This window comes from Pelophylax lessonae (assembly GCF_965119305.1).
Source record: "Pelophylax lessonae genome assembly, chromosome: 10".
Taxonomy (NCBI): Eukaryota; Metazoa; Chordata; class Amphibia; order Anura; family Ranidae; genus Pelophylax; species Pelophylax lessonae.
The window spans coordinates 136899210-136921592 of NC_138777.1; positions in this window are offsets into that span (position 1 = coordinate 136899210).

Here is a 22383-nt window from a genome sequence, read left to right on the forward strand (position 1 = left end):
ATTCAATCTACACCTTTGGGGTAAAAACAATTAAATTGCGGGATAGTCTGTATCGGTACGTGTGAGATACACCTTTCCAAGTTTTGGGGCGCATGTCATACCGCCGAGGATTGCAGGGTGCTGCAGTGTGCCTCCTGCCTGTTCCGAACTCCTTCTACTCCTCATCCTGCCTTTGGGGGTACAAAAAATATTAATTTGGGCCTAGTCTGGGTCTGTACGTGTGAGATACATACACCTTTTGATATCATATTTTCTATTCCGCTATTCAATCTACACCTTTGGAGTAAAAACAATTAAATTGCGGGATAGTCTGTATCGGTACAAGTGAGATACACCTTTCCAATTTTTGGGGCGTATCTCATACTGCCGAGGATTGCAGGATGCTTCAGTCTGCCTCCTGCCTGTTCCGAACTCCTCCTACTCCTCATCCTGCCTTTGGGGGTACAAAAAATAGTAATTTGGGCCTAGTCTGGGTCTGTACGCGTGAGACACATACACCTTTTTATATCATATTTTCTATTGCGCTATTCAATCTACACCTTTGGGGTAAAAACAATTAAATTGCGGGATAGTCTGTATCGGTACGTGTGAGATACACCTTTCCAAGTTTTGGGGCGCATGTCATACTGCCGAGGATTGCAGGGTGCTGCAGTGTGCCTCCTGCCTGTTCCGAACTCCTCCTACTCCTCATCCTGCCTTTGGGGGTACAAAAAATATTAATTTGGGCCTAGTCTGGGTCTGTACGTGTGAGATACATACACCTTTTGATATCATATTTTCTATTCCGCTATTCAATCTACACCTTTGGAGTAAAAACAATTAAATTGCGGGATAGTCTGTATCGGTACGTGTGAGATACACCTTTCCAATTTTTGGGGCGCATCTCTTACCGCCGAGGATTGCAGGGTGCTTCAGTCTGCCTCCTGCCTGTTCCGAACTCCTCCTACTCCTCATCCTGCCTTTGGGGGTACAAAAAATATTAATTTGGGCCTAGTCTGGGTCTGTACGCCTGAGATACATACACCTTTTTATATCATATTTTCTATTCCCGCTATTCAATCTACACCTTTGGGGTAAAAACAATTAAATTGCGGGATAGTCTGTATTGGTACGTGTGAGATACTCCTTTCCAATTTTTGGGGCGCATCTCATACCGCCGAGGATTGCAGGGTGCTGCAGTGTGCCTCCTGCCTGTTCCGAACTCCTCCTACTCCTCATCCTGCCTTTGGGGGTACAAAAAATAGTAATTTGGGCCTAGTCTGGGTCTGTACGCGTGAGATACATACACCTTTTTATATCATATTTTCTATTCCGCTATTCAATCTACACCTTTGGGGTAAAAAAAATTAAATTGCGGGATAGTCTGTATCGGTACGTGTGAGATACACCTTTCCAAGTTTTGGGGCGCATGTCATACCGCCGAGGATTGCAGGGTGCTGCAGTGTGCCTCCTGCCTGTTCCGAACTCCTCCTACTCCTCATCCTGCCTTTGGGGGTACAAAAAATATTAATTTGGGCCTAGTCTGAGTCTGTACGTGTGAGATACATACACCTTTTGATATCATATTTTCTATTCCGCTATTCAATCTACACCTTTGGGGTAAAAACAATTAAATTGCGGGATAGTCTGTATCGGTACGTGTGAGATACACCTTTCCAATTTTTGGGGCGCATCTCATACCACCGAGGATTGCAGGGTGCTTCAGTCTGCCTCCTGCCTGTTCCGAACTCCTCCTACTCCTCATCCTGCCTTTGGGGGTACAAAAAATAGTAATTTGGGCCTAGTCTGGGTCTGTACGTGTGAGATACATACACCTTTTGATATCATATTTTCTATTCCGCTATTCAATCTACACCTTTGGGGTAAAAACAATTAAATTGCGGGATATTCTGTATCGGTACGTGTGAGATACACCTTTCCAATTTTTCGGGCGCATCTCATACCGCCGAGGATTGCAAGGTGCTTCAGTCTGCCTCCTGCCTGTTCCGAACTCCTCCTACTCCTCATCCTGCCTTTGGGGGTACAAAAAATATTAATTTGGGCCTAGTCTGGGTCTGCACGTGTGAGATACATACAACTTTTGATACCATATTTTCTATTGCGCTATTCAATCTACACCTTTGGGGTAAAAACAATTAAATTGCGGGATAGTCTGTATCGGTACGTGTGAGATACACCTTTCCAAGTTTTGGGGCACATGTCATACCGCCGAGGATTGCAGGGTGCTGCAGTGTGCCTCCTGCCTGTTCCGAACTCCTCCTACTCCTCATCCTGCCTTTGGGGGTACCAAAAATATTAATTTTAGCCTAGTCTGGGTCTGTACGTGTGAGATACATACACCTTTTGATATCATATTTTCTATTCCGCTATTCAATCTACACCTTTGGAGTAAAAACAATTAAATTGCGGGATAGTCTGTATCGGTACATGTGAGATACACCTTTCCAATTTTTGGGGCGCGTCTCATACCGCCGAGGATTGCAGGGTGCTTCAGTCTGCCTCCTGCCTGTTCCGAACTTCTCCTACTCCTCATCCTGCCTTTGGGGGTACAAAAAATAGTGATTTGGGCCTAGTCTGGGTCTGTACGCGTGAGATACATACACCTTTTTATATCATATTTTCTATTCCGCTATTCAATCTACACCTTTGGGGTAAAAACAATTAAATTGCGGGATAGTCTGTATCGGTACGTGTGAGATACACCTATCCAATTTTTGGGGCGCATCTCATACCGCCGAGGATTGCAGGGTGCTGCAGTGTGCCTCCTGCCTGTTCCGAACTCCTCCTACTCCTCATCCTGCCTTTGGGGGTACAAAAAATATTAATTTGGGCCAAGTCTGGGTCTGTACGTGTGAGATACATACACCTTTTGATATCATATTTTCTATTCCGCTATTCAATCTACACCTTTGGGGTAAAAACAAATAAATTGCGGGATAGTCTGTATCGGTTCCTGTGAGATACACCTTTCCAATTTTTGGGGCGCATCTCATACCGCCGAGGATTTCAGGGTGCTTCAGTCTGCCTCCTGCCTGTTCTGAACTCCTCCTACTCCTCATCCTGCCTTTGGGGGTACAAAAAATAGTAATTTGGGCCTAGTCTGGGTCTGTACGTGTGAGATACATACACCTTTTGATATCATATTTTCTATTCCGCTATTCAATCTACACCTTTGGGGTAAAAACAATTAAATTGCGGGATAGTCTGTATTGGTACGTGTGAGATACACCTTTCCAATTTTTGGGGCGCATCTCATACCGCCGAGGATTGCAGGGTGCTTCAGTCTGCCTCCTGCCTGTTCCGAACTCCTCCTACTCCTCATCCTGCCTTTGGGGGTACAAAAAATATTAATTTGGGCCTAGTCTGGGTCTGAACGTGTGAGATACATATACCTTTTGATATCATATTTTCTATCGCTCTATTCAATCTACACCTTTGGGGTAAAAACAATTAAATTGCGGGATAGTCTGTATCGGTACGTGTGAGATACACCTATCCAATTTTTGGGGCGCATCTCATACCGCTGAGGTTTGCAGGGTGCTGCAGTGTGCCTCCTGCCTGTTCCGAACTCCTCCTACTCCTCATCCTGCCTTTGGGGGTACAAAAATATTAATTTGGGCCAAGTCTGGGTCTGTACGTGTGAGATACATACACCTTTTGATATCATATTTTCTATTCCGCTATTCAATCTACACCTTTGGGGTAAAAACAATTAAATTGCGGGATAGTCTGTATCGGTACGTGTGAGATACACCTTTCCAATTTTTGGGGCGCATCTCATACTGCCGAGGATTGCAGGGTGCTTCAGTCTGCCTCCTGCCTGTTCCGAACTCCTCCTACTCCTCATTCTGCCTTTGGGGGTACAAAAAATAGTAATTTGGGCCTAGTCTGGGTCTGTACGTGTGAGATACATACACCTTTTGATATCATATTTTCTATTCCGCTATTCAATCTACACCTTTGGGGTAAAAACAATTAAATTGCGGGATAGTCTGTATCGGTACGTGTGAGATACACCTTTCCAATTTTTCGGGCGCATCTCATACCGCCGAGGATTGCAAGGTGCTTCAGTCTGCCTCCTGCCTGTTCCGAACTCCTCCTACTCCTCATCCTGTCTTTGGGGGTACAAAAAATATTAATTTGGGCCTAGTCTGGGTCTGCACGTGTGAGATACATACAACTTTTGATATCATATTTTCTATTGCGCTATTCAATCTACACCTTTGGGGTAAAAACAATTAAATTGCGGGATAGTCTGTATCGGTACGTGTGAGATACACCTTTCCAAGTTTTGGGGCGCATGTCATACCGCCGAGGATTGCAGGGTGCTGCAGTCTGCCTCCTGCCCGTTCCGAACTCCTCCTACTCCTCATCCTGCCTTTGGGGGTACAAAAAATATTAATTTGGGCCTAGTCTGGGTCTGTACGTGTGAGATACATACACCATTTGATATCATATTTTCTATTCCGCTATTCAATCTACACCTTTGGAGTAGAAACAATTAAATTGCGGGATAGTCTGTATCGGTACATGTGAGATACACCTTTCCAATTTTTGGGGCGCATCTCATACCGCCGAGGATTGCAGGGTGCTTCAGTCTGCCTCCTGCCTGTTCCAAACTCCTCCTACTCCTCATCCTGCCTTTGGGGGTACAAAAAATAGTGATTTGGGCCTAGTCTGGGTCTGTACGCGTGAGATACATACACCTTTTTATATCATATTTTCTATTCCGCTATTCAATCTACACCTTTGGGGTAAAAACAATTAAATTGCGGGATAGTCTGTATCGGTACGTGTGAGATACACCTATCCAATTTTTGGGCCGCATCTCATACCGCCGAGGATTGCAGGGTGCTGCAGTGTGCCTCCTGCCTGTTCCGAACTCCTCCTACTCCTCATCCTGCCTTTGGGGGTAAAAAAATATTAATTTGGGCCTAGTCTGGGGCTGTACGTGTGAGATACATACACCTTTTGATATCATATTTTCTATTCCGCTATTCAATCTACACCTTTGGGGTAAAAACAAATACATTGCGGGATAGTCTGTATCGGTACGTGTGAGATACACCTTTCCAAGTTTTGGGGCGCATGTCATACCGCCGAGGATTGTAGGGTGCTGCAGTGTGCCTCCTGCCTGTTCCGAACTCCTCCTACTCCTCATCCTGCCTTTGGGGGTGCAAAAAATATTAATTTGGGCCTAGTCTGGGTCTGTACGTGTGAGATACATACACCTTTTGATATCATATTTTCTATTCCGCTATTCAATCTACACCTTTGGAGTAAAAACAATTAAATTGCGGGATAGTCTGTATCGGTACGTGTGAGATACACCTTTCCAATTTTTGGGGCGCATCTCATACCGCCGAGGATTGCAGGGTGCTTCAGTCTGCCTCCTGCCTGTTCCGAACTCCTCCTACTCCTCATCCTGCCTTTGGGGGTACAAAAAATAGTAATTTGGTCCTACTCTGGGTCTGTACACGTGAGATACATACACCTTTTTATATCATATTTTCTATTCCGCTATTCAATCTACACCTTTGGGGTAAAAACAATTAAATTGCGGGATAGTCTGTATCGGTACGTGTGAGATACACCTATCCAATTTTTGGGGCGCATCTCATACCGCCGAGGATTGCAGGGTGCTGCAGTGTGCCTCCTGCCTGTTCTGAACTCCTCCTACTCCTCATCCTGCCTTTGGGGGTAAAAAAAATATTAATTTGGGCCTAGTCTGGGGCTGTACGTGTGAGATACATACACCTTTTGATATCATATTTTCTATTCCGCTATTCAATCTACACCTTTGGGGTAAAAACAATTAAATTGCGGGATAGTCTGTATCGGTACGTGTGAGATACACCTTTCCAATTTTTGGGGCGCATCTCATACCGCCGAGGATTGCAGGGTGCTGCAGTGTGCCTCCTGCCTGTTCCAAACTCCTCCTACTCCTCATCCTGCCTTTGGGGGTACAAAAAATATTAATTTGGGCCAAGTCTGGGTCTGTACGTGTGAGATACATACACCTTTTGATATCATATTTTCTATTCCGCTATTCAATCTACACCTTTGGGGTAAAAACAAATACATTGCGGGATAGTCTGTATCGGTACGTGTGAGATACACCTTTCCAATTTTTGGGGCGCATCTCATACCGCCGAGGATTGCAGGGTGCTTCAGTCTGCCTCCTGCCTGTTCCGAACTCCTCCTACTCCTCATCCTGCCTTTGGGGGTACAAAAAATAGTAATTTGGGCCTAGTCTGGGTCTGTACGTGTGAGATACATACACCTTTTGATATCATATTTTCTATTTCGCTATTCAATCTACACCTTTGGGGTAAAAACAATTAAATTGCGGGATAGTCTGTATCGGTACGTGTGAGATACACCTTTCCAATTTTTGGGGCGCATCTCATACCGCCGAGGATTGCAGGGTGCTTCAGTCTGCCTCCTGCCTGTTCCGAACTCCTCCTACTCCTCATCCTGCCTTTGGGGGTACAAAAAATAGTAATTTGGGCCTAGTCTGGGTCTGAACGTGTGAGATACATACACCTTTTGATATCATATTTTCTTTTCCGCTATTCAATCTACACCTTTGGGGTAAAAACAATTAAATTGCGGGATAGTCTGTATCGGTACGTGTGAGATACACCTTTCCAATTTTTGGGGCGCATCTCATACCGCCGAGGATTGCAGGGTGCTTCAGTCTGCCTCCTGCCTGTTCCGAACTCCTCCTACTCCTCATCCTGCCTTTGGGGGTACAAAAAATAGTAATTTGGGCCTAGTCTGGGTCTGTACGTGTGAGATACATACACCTTTTGATATCATATTTTCTATTCCGCTATTCAATCTACACCTTTGGGTTAAAAACAATTAAATTGCGGGATAGTCTGTATCGATACGTGTGAGATACACCTTTCCAATTTTTGGGGCACATCTCATACCGCCGAGGATTGCAGGGTGCTTCAGTCTGCCTCCTGCCTGTTCCGAACTCCTCCTACTCCTCATCCTGCCTTTGGGGGTACAAAAAATATTAATTTGGGCCTAGTCTGGGTCTGCACGTGTGAGATACATACACCTTTTAAAATCATATTTTCTATTGCGCTATTCAATCTACACCTTTGGGGTAAAAACAATGAAATTGCTGGATAGTCTGTATCGGTACGTGTGAGATACACTTTTCCAAGTTTTGGGGCGCATGTCATACCGCCGAGGATTGCAGGGTGCTGCAGTGTGCCTCCTGCCTGTTCCGAAATCCTCCTACTCCTCATCCTGCCTTTGGGGGTACAAAAAATATTAATTTGGGCCTAGTCTGGGTCTGTACGTGTGAGATACATACACCTTTTGATATCATATTTTCTATTCCGCTATTCAATCTACACCTTTGGGGTAAAAACAATTAAATTGCGGGATAGTCTGTATCGGTGCGTGTGAGATACACCTTTCCAATTTTTGGGGCGCATCTCATAAAGCCGAGGATTGCAGGGTGCTGCAGTGTGCCTCCTGCCTGTTCCGAACTCCTCCTACTCCTCATCCTGCCTTTGGGGGTACAAAATTTTTTAATTTGGGCCTAGTCTGAGTCTGTACGTGTGAGATACATACACCTTTTGATATCATATTTTCTATTCCGCTATTCAATCTACACCTTTGGGGTAAAAACAATTAAATTGCGGGATAGTCTGTATCGGTACGTGTGAGATACACCTTTCCAATTTTTGGGGCACATCTCATACCGCCGAGGATTGCAGGGTGCTGCAGTGTGCCTCCTGCCTGTTCTGAACTCCTCCTACTCCTCATCCTGCCTTTGGGGGTACAAAAAATATTAATTTGGGCCTAGTCTGGGTCTGTACGTGTGAGATACATACACCTTTTGATATCATATTTCTATTCCGCTATTCAATCTACACCTTTGGGTTAAAAACAATTAAATTGCGGGATAGTCTGTATCGATACGTGTGAGATACACCTTTCCAATTTTTGGGGCACATCTCATACCGCCGAGGATTGCAGGGTGCTTCAGTCTGCCTCCTGCCTGTTCCGAACTCCTCCTACTCCTCATCCTGCCTTTGGGGGTACAAAAAATATTAATTTGGGCCTAGTCTGGGTCTGCACGTGTGAGATACATACACCTTTTAAAATCATATTTTCTATTGCGCTATTCAATCTACACCTTTGGGGTAAAAACAATGAAATTGCTGGATAGTCTGTATCGGTACGTGTGAGATACACTTTTCCAAGTTTTGGGGCGCATATCATACCGCCGAGGAATTGCAGGGTGCTGCAGTGTGCCTCCTGCCTGTTCCGAAATCCTCCTACTCCTCATCCTGCCTTTGGGGGTACAAAAAATATTAATTTGGGCCTAGTCTGGGTCTGTACGTGTGAGATACATACACCTTTTGATATCATATTTTCTATTCCGCTATTCAATCTACACCTTTGGGGTAAAAACAATTAAATTGCGGGATAGTCTGTATCGGTGCGTGTGAGATACACCTTTCCAATTTTTGGGGCGCATCTCATACCGCCGAGGATTGCAGGGTGCTGCAGTGTGCCTCCTGCCTGTTCCGAACTCCTCCTACTCCTCATCCTGCCTTTGGGGGTACAAAATTTTTTAATTTGGGCCTAGTCTGAGTCTGTACGTGTGAGATACATACACCTTTTGATATCATATTTTCTATTCCGCTATTCAATCTACACCTTTGGGGTAAAAACAATTAAATTGCGGGATAGTCTGTATCGGTACGTGTGAGATACACCTTTCCAATTTTTGGGGCGCATCTCATACCGCCGAGGATTGCAGGGTGCTGCAGTGTGCCTCCTGCCTGTTCTGAACTCCTCCTACTCCTCATCCTGCCTTTGGGGGTACAAAAAATATTAATTTGGGCCTAGTCTGGGTCTGTACGTGTGAGATACATACACCTTTTGATATCATATTTTCTATTCCGCTATTCAATCTACACCTTTGGGGTAAAAACAATTAAATTGCGGGATAGTCTGTATCGGTGCGTGTGAGATACACCTTTCCAATTTTTGGGGCGCATCTCATACCGCCGAGGATTGCAGGGTGCTGCAGTGTGCCTCCTGCCTGTTCCGAACTCCTCCTACTCCTCATCCTGCCTTTGGGGGTACAAAATTTTTTAATTTGGGCCTAGTCTGAGTCTGTACGTGTGAGATACATACACCTTTTGATATCATATTTTCTATTCCGCTATTCAATCTACACCTTTGGGGTAAAAACAATTAAATTGCGGGATAGTCTGTATCGGTACATGTGAGATACACCTTTCCAATTTTTGGGGCGCATCTCATACCACCGAGGATTGCAGGGTGCTGCAGTGTGCATCCTACCTGTTCCAAACTCCTCCTACTCCTCATCCTGCCTTTGGGGGTACAAAAAATATTAATTTGGGCCAAGTCTGGGTCTGTACGTGTGAGATACATACACCTTTTGATATCATATTTTCTATTCCGCTATTCAATCTACACCTTTGGGGTAAAAACAAATACATTGCGGGATAGTCTGTATCGGTACGTGTGAGATACACCTTTCTAATTTTTCGGGCGCATCTCATACCGCCGAGGATTGCAGGGTGCTGCAGTGTGCCTCCTGCCTGTTCCAAACTCCTCCTACTCCTCATCCTGCCTTTGGAGGTACAAAAAATATTAATTTGGGCCTAGTCTGGGGCTGTACGTGTGAGATACATACACCTTTTGATATCATATTTTCTATTCCGCTATTCAATCTACACCTTTGGGGTAAAAACAATTAAATTGCGGGATAGTCTGTATCGGTACGTGTGAGATACACCTTTCCAATTTTTGGGGCGCATGTCATACCGCCGAGGATTGCAGGGTGCTGCAGTGTGCCTCCTGCCTGTTCCAAACTCCTCCTACTCCTCATCCTGCCTTTGGGGGTACAAAAAATAGTAATTTGGGCCAAGTCTGGGTCTGCACGTGTGAGATACATACAACTTTTGATATCATATTTTCTATTGCGCTATTCAATCTACACCTTTGGGGTAAAAACAATTAAATTGCGGGATAGTCTGTATCGGTACGTGTGAGATACACCTTTCCAAGTTTTGGGGCGCATGTCATACCGCCGAGGATTGCAGGGTGCTGCAGTGTGCCTCCTGCCTGTTCCGAACTCCTTCTACTCCTCATCCTGCCTTTGGGGGTACAAAAAATATTAATTTGGGCCTAGTCTGGGTCTGTACGTGTGAGATACATACACCTTTTGATATCATATTTTCTATTCCGCTATTCAATCTACACCTTTGGAGTAAAAACAATTAAATTGCGGGATAGTCTGTATCGGTACAAGTGAGATACACCTTTCCAATTTTTGGGGCGTATCTCATACTGCCGAGGATTGCAGGATGCTTCAGTCTGCCTCCTGCCTGTTCCGAACTCCTCCTACTCCTCATCCTGCCTTTGGGGGTACAAAAAATAGTAATTTGGGCCTAGTCTGGGTCTGTACGCGTGAGATACATACACCTTTTTATATCATATTTTCTATTGCGCTATTCAATCTACACCTTTGGGGTAAAAACAATTAAATTGCGGGATAGTCTGTATCGGTACGTGTGAGATACACCTTTCCAAGTTTTGGGGCGCATGTCATACTGCCGAGGATTGCAGGGTGCTGCAGTGTGCCTCCTGCCTGTTCCGAACTCCTCCTACTCCTCATCCTGCCTTTGGGGGTACAAAAAATATTAATTTGGGCCTAGTCTGGGTCTGTACGTGTGAGATACATACACCTTTTGATATCATATTTTCTATTCCGCTATTCAATCTACACCTTTGGAGTAAAAACAATTAAATTGCGGGATAGTCTGTATCGGTACGTGTGAGATACACCTTTCCAATTTTTGGGGCGCATCTCTTACCGCCGAGGATTGCAGGGTGCTTCAGTCTGCCTCCTGCCTGTTCCGAACTCCTCCTACTCCTCATCCTGCCTTTGGGGGTACAAAAAATAGTAATTTGGGCCTAGTCTGGGTCTGTACGTGTGAGATACATACACCTTTTGATATCATATTTTCTATTTCGCTATTCAATCTACACCTTTGGGGTAAAAACAATTAAATTGCGGGATAGTCTGTATCGGTACGTGTGAGATACACCTTTCCAATTTTTGGGGCGCATCTCATACCGCCGAGGATTGCAGGGTGCTTCAGTCTGCCTCCTGCCTGTTCCGAACTCCTCCTACTCCTCATCCTGCCTTTGGGGGTACAAAAAATAGTAATTTGGGCCTAGTCTGGGTCTGTACGTGTGAGATACATACACCTTTTGATATCATATTTTCTTTTCCGCTATTCAATCTACACCTTTGGGGTAAAAACAATTAAATTGCGGGATAGTCTGTATCGGTACGTGTGAGATACACCTTTCCAATTTTTGGGGCGCATCTCATACCGCCGAGGATTGCAGGGTGCTTCAGTCTGCCTCCTGCCTGTTCCGAACTCCTCCTACTCCTCATCCTGCCTTTGGGGGTACAAAAAATAGTAATTTGGGCCTAGTCTGGGTCTGTACGTGTGAGATACATACACCTTTTGATATCATATTTTCTATTCCGCTATTCAATCTACACCTTTGGGTTAAAAACAATTAAATTGCGGGATAGTCTGTATCGATACGTGTGAGATACACCTTTCCAATTTTTGGGGCACATCTCATACCGCCGAGGATTGCAGGGTGCTTCAGTCTGCCTCCTGCCTGTTCCGAACTCCTCCTACTCCTCATCCTGCCTTTGGGGGTACAAAAAATATTAATTTGGGCCTAGTCTGGGTCTGCACGTGTGAGATACATACACCTTTTAAAATCATATTTTCTATTGCGCTATTCAATCTACACCTTTGGGGTAAAAACAATTAAATTGCTGGATAGTCTGTATCGGTACGTGTGAGATACACTTTTCCAAGTTTTGGGGCGCATGTCATACCGCCGAGGATTGCAGGGTGCTGCAGTGTGCCTCCTGCCTGTTCCGAAATCCTCCTACTCCTCATCCTGCCTTTGGGGGTACAAAAAATATTAATTTGGGCCTAGTCTGGGTCTGTACGTGTGAGATACATACACCTTTTGATATCATATTTTCTATTCCGCTATTCAATCTACACCTTTGGGGTAAAAACAATTAAATTGCGGGATAGTCTGTATCGGTGCGTGTGAGATACACCTTTCCAATTTTTGGGGCGCATCTCATACCGCCGAGGATTGCAGGGTGCTGCAGTGTGCCTCCTGCCTGTTCCGAACTCCTCCTACTCCTCATCCTGCCTTTGGGGGTACAAAATTTTTTAATTTGGGCCTAGTCTGAGTCTGTACGTGTGAGATACATACACCTTTTGATATCATATTTTCTATTCCGCTATTCAATCTACACCTTTGGGGTAAAAACAATTAAATTGCGGGATAGTCTGTATCGGTACGTGTGAGATACACCTTTCCAATTTTTGGGGCGCATCTCATACCGCCGAGGATTGCAGGGTGCTGCAGTGTGCCTCCTGCCTGTTCTGAACTCCTCCTACTCCTCATCCTGCCTTTGGGGGTACAAAAAATATTAATTTGGGCCTAGTCTGGGGCTGTACGTGTGAGATACATACACCTTTTGATATCATATTTTCTATTCCGCTATTCAATCTACACCTTTGGGTTAAAAACAATTAAATTGCGGGATAGTCTGTATCGATACGTGTGAGATACACCTTTCCAATTTTTGGGGCACATCTCATACCGCCGAGGATTGCAGGGTGCTTCAGTCTGCCTCCTGCCTGTTCCGAACTCCTCCTACTCCTCATCCTGCCTTTGGGGGTACAAAAAATATTAATTTGGGCCTAGTCTGGGTCTGCACGTGTGAGATACATACACCTTTTAAAATCATATTTTCTATTGCGCTATTCAATCTACACCTTTGGGGTAAAAACAATGAAATTGCTGGATAGTCTGTATCGGTACGTGTGAGATACACTTTTCCAAGTTTTGGGGCGCATGTCATACCGCCGAGGATTGCAGGGTGCTGCAGTGTGCCTCCTGCCTGTTCCGAAATCCTCCTACTCCTCATCCTGCCTTTGGGGGTACAAAAAATATTAATTTGGGCCTAGTCTGGGTCTGTACGTGTGAGATACATACACCTTTTGATATCATATTTTCTATTCCGCTATTCAATCTACACCTTTGGGGTAAAAACAATTAAATTGCGGGATAGTCTGTATCGGTGCGTGTGAGATACACCTTTCCAATTTTTGGGGCGCATCTCATACCGCCGAGGATTGCAGGGTGCTGCAGTGTGCCTCCTGCCTGTTCCGAACTCCTCCTACTCCTCATCCTGCCTTTGGGGGTACAAAATTTTTTAATTTGGGCCTAGTCTGAGTCTGTACGTGTGAGATACATACACCTTTTGATATCATATTTTCTATTCCGCTATTCAATCTACACCTTTGGGGTAAAAACAATTAAATTGCGGGATAGTCTGTATCGGTACGTGTGAGATACACCTTTCCAATTTTTGGGGCGCATCTCATACCGCTGAGGATTGCAGGGTGCTGCAGTGTGCCTCCTGCCTGTTCTGAACTCCTCCTACTCCTCATCCTGCCTTTGGGGGTACAAAAAATATTAATTTGGGCCTAGTCTGGGTCTGTACGTGTGAGATACATACACCTTTTGATATCATATTTTCTATTCCGCTATTCAATCTACACCTTTGGGGTAAAAACAATTAAATTGCGGGATAGTCTGTATCGGTGCGTGTGAGATACACCTTTCCAATTTTTGGGGCGCATCTCATACCGCCGAGGATTGCAGGGTGCTGCAGTGTGCCTCCTGCCTGTTCCGAACTCCTCCTACTCCTCATCCTGCCTTTGGGGGTACAAAATTTTTTAATTTGGGCCTAGTCTGAGTCTGTACGTGTGAGATACATACACCTTTTGATATCATATTTTCTATTCCGCTATTCAATCTACACCTTTGGGGTAAAAACAATTAAATTGCGGGATAGTCTGTATCGGTACGTGTGAGATACACCTTTCCAATTTTTGGGGCGCATCTCATACCGCCGAGGATTGCAGGGTGCTGCAGTGTGCCTCCTGCCTGTTCTGAACTCCTCCTACTCCTCATCCTGCCTTTGGGGGTACAAAAAATATTAATTTGGGCCTAGTCTGGGGCTGTACGTGTGAGATACATACACCTTTTGATATCATATTTTCTATTCCGCTATTCAATCTACACCTTTGGGGTAAAAACAATTAAATTGCGGGATAGTCTGTATCGGTACATGTGAGATACACCTTTCCAATTTTTGGGGCGCATCTCATACCACCGAGGATTGCAGGGTGCTGCAGTGTGCATCCTACCTGTTCCAAACTCCTCCTACTCCTCATCCTGCCTTTGGGGGTACAAAAAATATTAATTTGGGCCAAGTCTGGGTCTGTACGTGTGAGATACATACACCTTTTGATATCATATTTTCTATTCCGCTATTCAATCTACACCTTTGGGGTAAAAACAAATACATTGCGGGATAGTCTGTATCGGTACGTGTGAGATACACCTTTCCAATTTTTCGGGCGCATCTCATACCGCCGAGGATTGCAGGGTGCTGCAGTGTGCCTCCTGCCTGTTCCAAACTCCTCCTACTCCTCATCCTGCCTTTGGAGGTACAAAAAATATTAATTTGGGCCTAGTCTGGGGCTGTACGTGTGAGATACATACACCTTTTGATATCATATTTTCTATTCCGCTATTCAATCTACACCTTTGGGGTAAAAACAATTAAATTGCGGGATAGTCTGTATCGGTACGTGTGAGATACACCTTTCCAATTTTTGGGGCGCATGTCATACCGCCGAGGATTGCAGGGTGCTGCAGTGTGCCTCCTGCCTGTTCCAAACTCCTCCTACTCCTCATCCTGCCTTTGGGGGTACAAAAAATAGTAATTTGGGCCAAGTCTGGGTCTGCACGTGTGAGATACATACAACTTTTGATATCATATTTTCTATTGCGCTATTCAATCTACACCTTTGGGGTAAAAACAATTAAATTGCGGGATAGTCTGTATCGGTACGTGTGAGATACACCTTTCCAAGTTTTGGGGCGCATGTCATACCGCCGAGGATTGCAGGGTGCTGCAGTGTGCCTCCTGCCTGTTCCGAACTCCTTCTACTCCTCATCCTGCCTTTGGGGGTACAAAAAATATTAATTTGGGCCTAGTCTGGGTCTGTACGTGTGAGATACATACACCTTTTGATATCATATTTTCTATTCCGCTATTCAATCTACACCTTTGGAGTAAAAACAATTAAATTGCGGGATAGTCTGTATCGGTACAAGTGAGATACACCTTTCCAATTTTTGGGGCGTATCTCATACTGCCGAGGATTGCAGGATGCTTCAGTCTGCCTCCTGCCTGTTCCGAACTCCTCCTACTCCTCATCCTGCCTTTGGGGGTACAAAAAATAGTAATTTGGGCCTAGTCTGGGTCTGTACGCGTGAGATACATACACCTTTTTATATCATATTTTCTATTGCGCTATTCAATCTACACCTTTGGGGTAAAAACAAATAAATTGCGGGATAGTCTGTATCGGTACGTGTGAGATACACCTTTCCAAGTTTTGGGGCGCATGTCATACTGCCGAGGATTGCAGGGTGCTGCAGTGTGCCTCCTGCCTGTTCCGAACTCCTCCTACTCCTCATCCTGCCTTTGGGGGTACAAAAAATATTAATTTGGGCCTAGTCTGGGTCTGTACGTGTGAGATACATACACCTTTTGATATCATATTTTCTATTCCGCTATTCAATCTACACCTTTGGAGTAAAAACAATTAAATTGCGGGATAGTCTGTATCGGTACGTGTGAGATACACCTTTCCAATTTTTGGGGCGCATCTCTTACCGCCGAGGATTGCAGGGTGCTTCAGTCTGCCTCCTGCCTGTTCCGAACTCCTCCTACTCCTCATCCTGCCTTTGGGGGTACAAAAAATAGTAATTTGGGCCTAGTCTGGGTCTGTACGCCTGAGATACATACACCTTTTTATATCATATTTTCTATTCCCGCTATTCAATCTACACCTTTGGGGTAAAAACAATTAAATTGCGGGATAGTCTGTATTGGTACGTGTGAGATACTCCTTTCCAATTTTTGGGGCGCATCTCATACCGCCGAGGATTGCAGGGTGCTGCAGTGTGCCTCCTGCCTGTTCCGAACTCCTCCTACTCCTCATCCTGCCTTTGGGGGTACAAAAAATAGTAATTTGGGCCTAGTCTGGGTCTGTACGCGTGAGATACATACACCTTTTTATATCATATTTTCTATTCCGCTATTCAATCTACACCTTTGGGGTAAAAAAAATTAAATTGCGGGATAGTCTGTATCGGTACGTGTGAGATACACCTTTCCAAGTTTTGGGGCGCATGTCATACCGCCGAGGATTGCAGGGTGCTGCAGTGTGCCTCCTGCCTGTTCCGAACTCCTCCTACTCCTCATCCTGCCTTTGGGGGTACAAAAAATATTAATTTGGGCCTAGTCTGAGTCTGTACGTGTGAGATACATACACCTTTTGATATCATATTTTCTATTCCGCTATTCAATCTACACCTTTGGGGTAAAAACAATTAAATTGCGGGATAGTCTGTATCGGTACGTGTGAGATACACCTTTCCAATTTTTGGGGCGCATCTCATACCGCCGAGGATTGCAGGGTGCTTCAGTCTGCCTCCTGCCTGTTCCGAACTCCTCCTACTCCTCATCCTGCCTTTGGGGGTACAAAAAATAGTAATTTGGGCCTAGTCTGGGTCTGTACGTGTGAGATACATACAACTTTTGATACCATATTTTCTATTGCGCTATTCAATCTACACCTTTGGGGTAAAAACAATTAAATTGCGGGATAGTCTGTATCGGTACGTGTGAGATACACCTTTCCAAGTTTTGGGGCACATGTCATACCGCCGAGGATTGCAGGGTGCTGCAGTGTGCCTCCTGCCTGTTCCGAACTCCTCCTACTCCTCATCCTGCCTTTGGGGGTACCAAAAATATTAATTTTAGCCTAGTCTGGGTCTGTACGTGTGAGATACATACACCTTTTGATATCATATTTTCTATTCCGCTATTCAATCTACACCTTTGGAGTAAAAACAATTAAATTGCGGGATAGTCTGTATCGGTACATGTGAGATACACCTTTCCAATTTTTGGGGCGCGTCTCATACCGCCGAGGATTGCAGGGTGCTTCAGTCTGCCTCCTGCCTGTTCCGAACTCCTCCTACTCCTCATCCTGCCTTTGGGGGTACAAAAAATAGTGATTTGGGCCTAGTCTGGGTCTGTACGCGTGAGATACATACACCTTTTTATATCATATTTTCTATTCCGCTATTCAATCTACACCTTTGGGGTAAAAACAATTAAATTGCGGGATAGTCTGTATCGGTACGTGTGAGATACACCTATCCAATTTTTGGGGCGCATCTCATACCGCCGAGGATTGCAGGGTGCTGCAGTGTGCCTCCTGCCTGTTCCGAACTCCTCCTACTCCTCATCCTGCCTTTGGGGGTACAAAAAATATTAATTTGGGCCAAGTCTGGGTCTGTACGTGTGAGATACATACACCTTTTGATATCATATTTTCTATTCCGCTATTCAATCTACACCTTTGGGGTAAAAACAAATAAATTGCGGGATAGTCTGTATCGGTTCCTGTGAGATACACCTTTCCAATTTTTGGGGTGCATCTCATACCGCCGAGGATTTCAGGGTGCTTCAGTCTGCCTCCTGCCTGTTCTGAACTCCTCCTACTCCTCATCCTGCCTTTGGGGGTACAAAAAATAGTAATTTGGGCCTAGTCTGGGTCTGTACGTGTGAGATACATACACCTTTTGATATCATATTTTCTATTCCGCTATTCAATCTACACCTTTGGGGTAAAAACAATTAAATTGCGGGATAGTCTGTATTGGTACGTGTGAGATACACCTTTCCAATTTTTGGGGCGCATCTCATACCGCCGAGGATTGCAGGGTGCTTCAGTCTGCCTCCTGCCTGTTCCGAACTCCTCCTACTCCTCATCCTGCCTTTGGGGGTACAAAAAATATTAATTTGGGCCTAGTCTGGGTCTGAACGTGTGAGATACATATACCTTTTGATATCATATTTTCTATCGCTCTATTCAATCTACACCTTTGGGGTAAAAACAATTAAATTGCGGGATAGTCTGTATCGGTACGTGTGAGATACACCTATCCAATTTTTGGGGCGCATCTCATACCGCTGAGGTTTGCAGGGTGCTGCAGTGTGCCTCCTGCCTGTTCCGAACTCCTCCTACTCCTCATCCTGCCTTTGGGGGTACAAAAATATTAATTTGGGCCAAGTCTGGGTCTGTACGTGTGAGATACATACACCTTTTGATATCATATTTTCTATTCCGCTATTCAATCTACACCTTTGGGGTAAAAACAATTAAATTGCGGGATAGTCTGTATCGGTACGTGTGAGATACACCTTTCCAATTTTTGGGGCGCATCTCATACTGCCGAGGATTGCAGGGTGCTTCAGTCTGCCTCCTGCCTGTTCCGAACTCCTCCTACTCCTCATCCTGCCTTTGGGGGTACAAAAAATAGTAATTTGGGCCTAGTCTGGGTCTGTACGTGTGAGATACATACACCTTTTGATATCATATTTTCTATTCCGCTATTCAATCTACACCTTTGGGGTAAAAACAATTAAATTGCGGGATAGTCTGTATCGGTACGTGTGAGATACACCTTTCCAATTTTTCGGGCGCATCTCATACCGCCGAGGATTGCAAGGTGCTTCAGTCTGCCTCCTGCCTGTTCCGAACTCCTCCTACTCCTCATCCTGTCTTTGGGGGTACAAAAAATATTAATTTGGGCCTAGTCTGGGTCTGCACGTGTGAGATACATACAACTTTTGATATCATATTTTCTATTGCGCTATTCAATCTACACCTTTGGGGTAAAAACAATTAAATTGCGGGATAGTCTGTATCGGTACGTGTGAGATACACCTTTCCAATTTTTGGGGCGCATCTCATACCGCCGAGGATTGCAGGGTGCTTCAGTCTGCCTCCTGCCTGTTCCGAACTCCTCCTACTCCTCATCCTGCCTTTGGGGGTACAAAAAATAGTAATTTGGGCCTAGTCTGGGTCTGTACGTGTGAGATACATACAACTTTTGATACCATATTTTCTATTGCGCTATTCAATCTACACCTTTGGGGTAAAAACAATTAAATTGCGGGATAGTCTGTATCGGTACGTGTGAGATACACCTTTCCAAGTTTTGGGGCACATGTCATACCGCCGAGGATTGCAGGGTGCTGCAGTGTGCCTCCTGCCTGTTCCGAACTCCTCCTACTCCTCATCCTGCCTTTGGGGGTACCAAAAATATTAATTTTAGCCTAGTCTGGGTCTGTACGTGTGAGATACATACACCTTTTGATATCATATTTTCTATTCCGCTATTCAATCTACACCTTTGGAGTAAAAACAATTAAATTGCGGGATAGTCTGTATCGGTACATGTGAGATACACCTTTCCAATTTTTGGGGCGCGTCTCATACCGCCGAGGATTGCAGGGTGCTTCAGTCTGCCTCCTGCCTGTTCCGAACTCCTCCTACTCCTCATCCTGCCTTTGGGGGTACAAAAAATAGTGATTTGGGCCTAGTCTGGGTCTGTACGCGTGAGATACATACACCTTTTTATATCATATTTTCTATTCCGCTATTCAATCTACACCTTTGGGGTAAAAACAATTAAATTGCGGGATAGTCTGTATCGGTACGTGTGAGATACACCTATCCAATTTTTGGGGCGCATCTCATACCGCCGAGGATTGCAGGGTGCTGCAGTGTGCCTCCTGCCTGTTCCGAACTCCTCCTACTCCTCATCCTGCCTTTGGGGGTACAAAAAATATTAATTTGGGCCAAGTCTGGGTCTGTACGTGTGAGATACATACACCTTTTGATATCATATTTTCTATTCCGCTATTCAATCTACACCTTTGGGGTAAAAACAAATAAATTGCGGGATAGTCTGTATCGGTTCCTGTGAGATACACCTTTCCAATTTTTGGGGTGCATCTCATACCGCCGAGGATTTCAGGGTGCTTCAGTCTGCCTCCTGCCTGTTCTGAACTCCTCCTACTCCTCATCCTGCCTTTGGGGGTACAAAAAATAGTAATTTGGGCCTAGTCTGGGTCTGTACGTGTGAGATACATACACCTTTTGATATCATATTTTCTATTCCGCTATTCAATCTACACCTTTGGGGTAAAAACAATTAAATTGCGGGATAGTCTGTATTGGTACGTGTGAGATACACCTTTCCAATTTTTGGGGCGCATCTCATACCGCCGAGGATTGCAGGGTGCTTCAGTCTGCCTCCTGCCTGTTCCGAACTCCTCCTACTCCTCATCCTGCCTTTGGGGGTACAAAAAATATTAATTTGGGCCTAGTCTGGGTCTGAACGTGTGAGATACATATACCTTTTGATATCATATTTTCTATCGCTCTATTCAATCTACACCTTTGGGGTAAAAACAATTAAATTGCGGGATAGTCTGTATCGGTACGTGTGAGATACACCTATCCAATTTTTGGGGCGCATCTCATACCGCTGAGGTTTGCAGGGTGCTGCAGTGTGCCTCCTGCCTGTTCCGAACTCCTCCTACTCCTCATCCTGCCTTTGGGGGTACAAAAATATTAATTTGGGCCAAGTCTGGGTCTGTACGTGTGAGATACATACACCTTTTGATATCATATTTTCTATTCCGCTATTCAATCTACACCTTTGGGGTAAAAACAATTAAATTGCGGGATAGTCTGTATCGGTACGTGTGAGATACACCTTTCCAATTTTTGGGGCGCATCTCATACTGCCGAGGATTGCAGGGTGCTTCAGTCTGCCTCCTGCCTGTTCCGAACTCCTCCTACTCCTCATCCTGCCTTTGGGGGTACAAAAAATAGTAATTTGGGCCTAGTCTGGGTCTGTACGTGTGAGATACATACACCTTTTGATATCATATTTTCTATTCCGCTATTCAATCTACACCTTTGGGGTAAAAACAATTAAATTGCGGGATAGTCTGTATCGGTACGTGTGAGATACACCTTTCCAATTTTTCGGGCGCATCTCATACCGCCGAGGATTGCAAGGTGCTTCAGTCTGCCTCCTGCCTGTTCCGAACTCCTCCTACTCCTCATCCTGTCTTTGGGGGTACAAAAAATATTAATTTGGGCCTAGTCTGGGTCTGCACGTGTGAGATACATACAACTTTTGATATCATATTTTCTATTGCGCTATTCAATCTACACCTTTGGGGTAAAAACAATTAAATTGCGGGATAGTCTGTATCGGTACGTGTGAGATACACCTTTCCAAGTTTTGGGGCGCATGTCATACCGCCGAGGATTGCAGGGTGCTGCAGTCTGCCTCCTGCCCGTTCCGAACTCCTCCTACTCCTCATCCTGCCTTTGGGGGTACAAAAAATATTAATTTGGGCCTAGTCTGGGTCTGTACGCGTGAGATACATACACCTTTTGATATCATATTTTCTATTCCGCTATTCAATCTACACCTTTGGAGTAGAAACAATTAAATTGCGGGATAGTCTGTATCGGTACATGTGAGATACACCTTTCCAATTTTTGGGGCGCATCTCATACCGCCGAGGATATCAGGGTGCTTCAGTCTGCCTCCTGCCTGTTCCAAACTCCTCCTACTCCTCATCCTGCCTTTGGGGGTACAAAAAATAGTGATTTGGGCCTAGTCTGGGTCTGTACGCGTGAGATACATACACCTTTTTATATCATATTTTCTATTCCGCTATTCAATCTACACCTTTGGGGTAAAAACAATTAAATTGCGGGATAGTCTGTATCGGTACGTGTGAGATACACCTATCCAATTTTTGGGGCGCATCTCATACCGCCGAGGATTGCAGGGTGCTGCAGTGTGCCTCCTGCCTGTTCCGAACTCCTCCTACTCCTCATCCTGCCTTTGGGGGTACAAAAAATATTAATTTGGGCCAAGTCTGGGTCTGTACGTGTGAGATACATACACCTTTTGATATCATATTTTCTATTCCGCTATTCAATCTACACCTTTGGGGTAAAAACAAATAAATTGCGGGATAGTCTGTATCGGTTCCTGTGAGATACACCTTTCCAATTTTTGGGGTGCATCTCATACCGCCGAGGATTGCAGGGTGCTTCAGTCTGCCTCCTGCCTGTTCTGAACTCCTCCTACTCCTCATCCTGCCTTTGGGGGTACAAAAAATAGTAATTTGGGCCTAGTCTGGGTCTGTACGTGTGAGATACATACACCTTTTGATATCATATTTTCTATTCCGCTATTCAATCTACACCTTTGGGGTAAAAACAA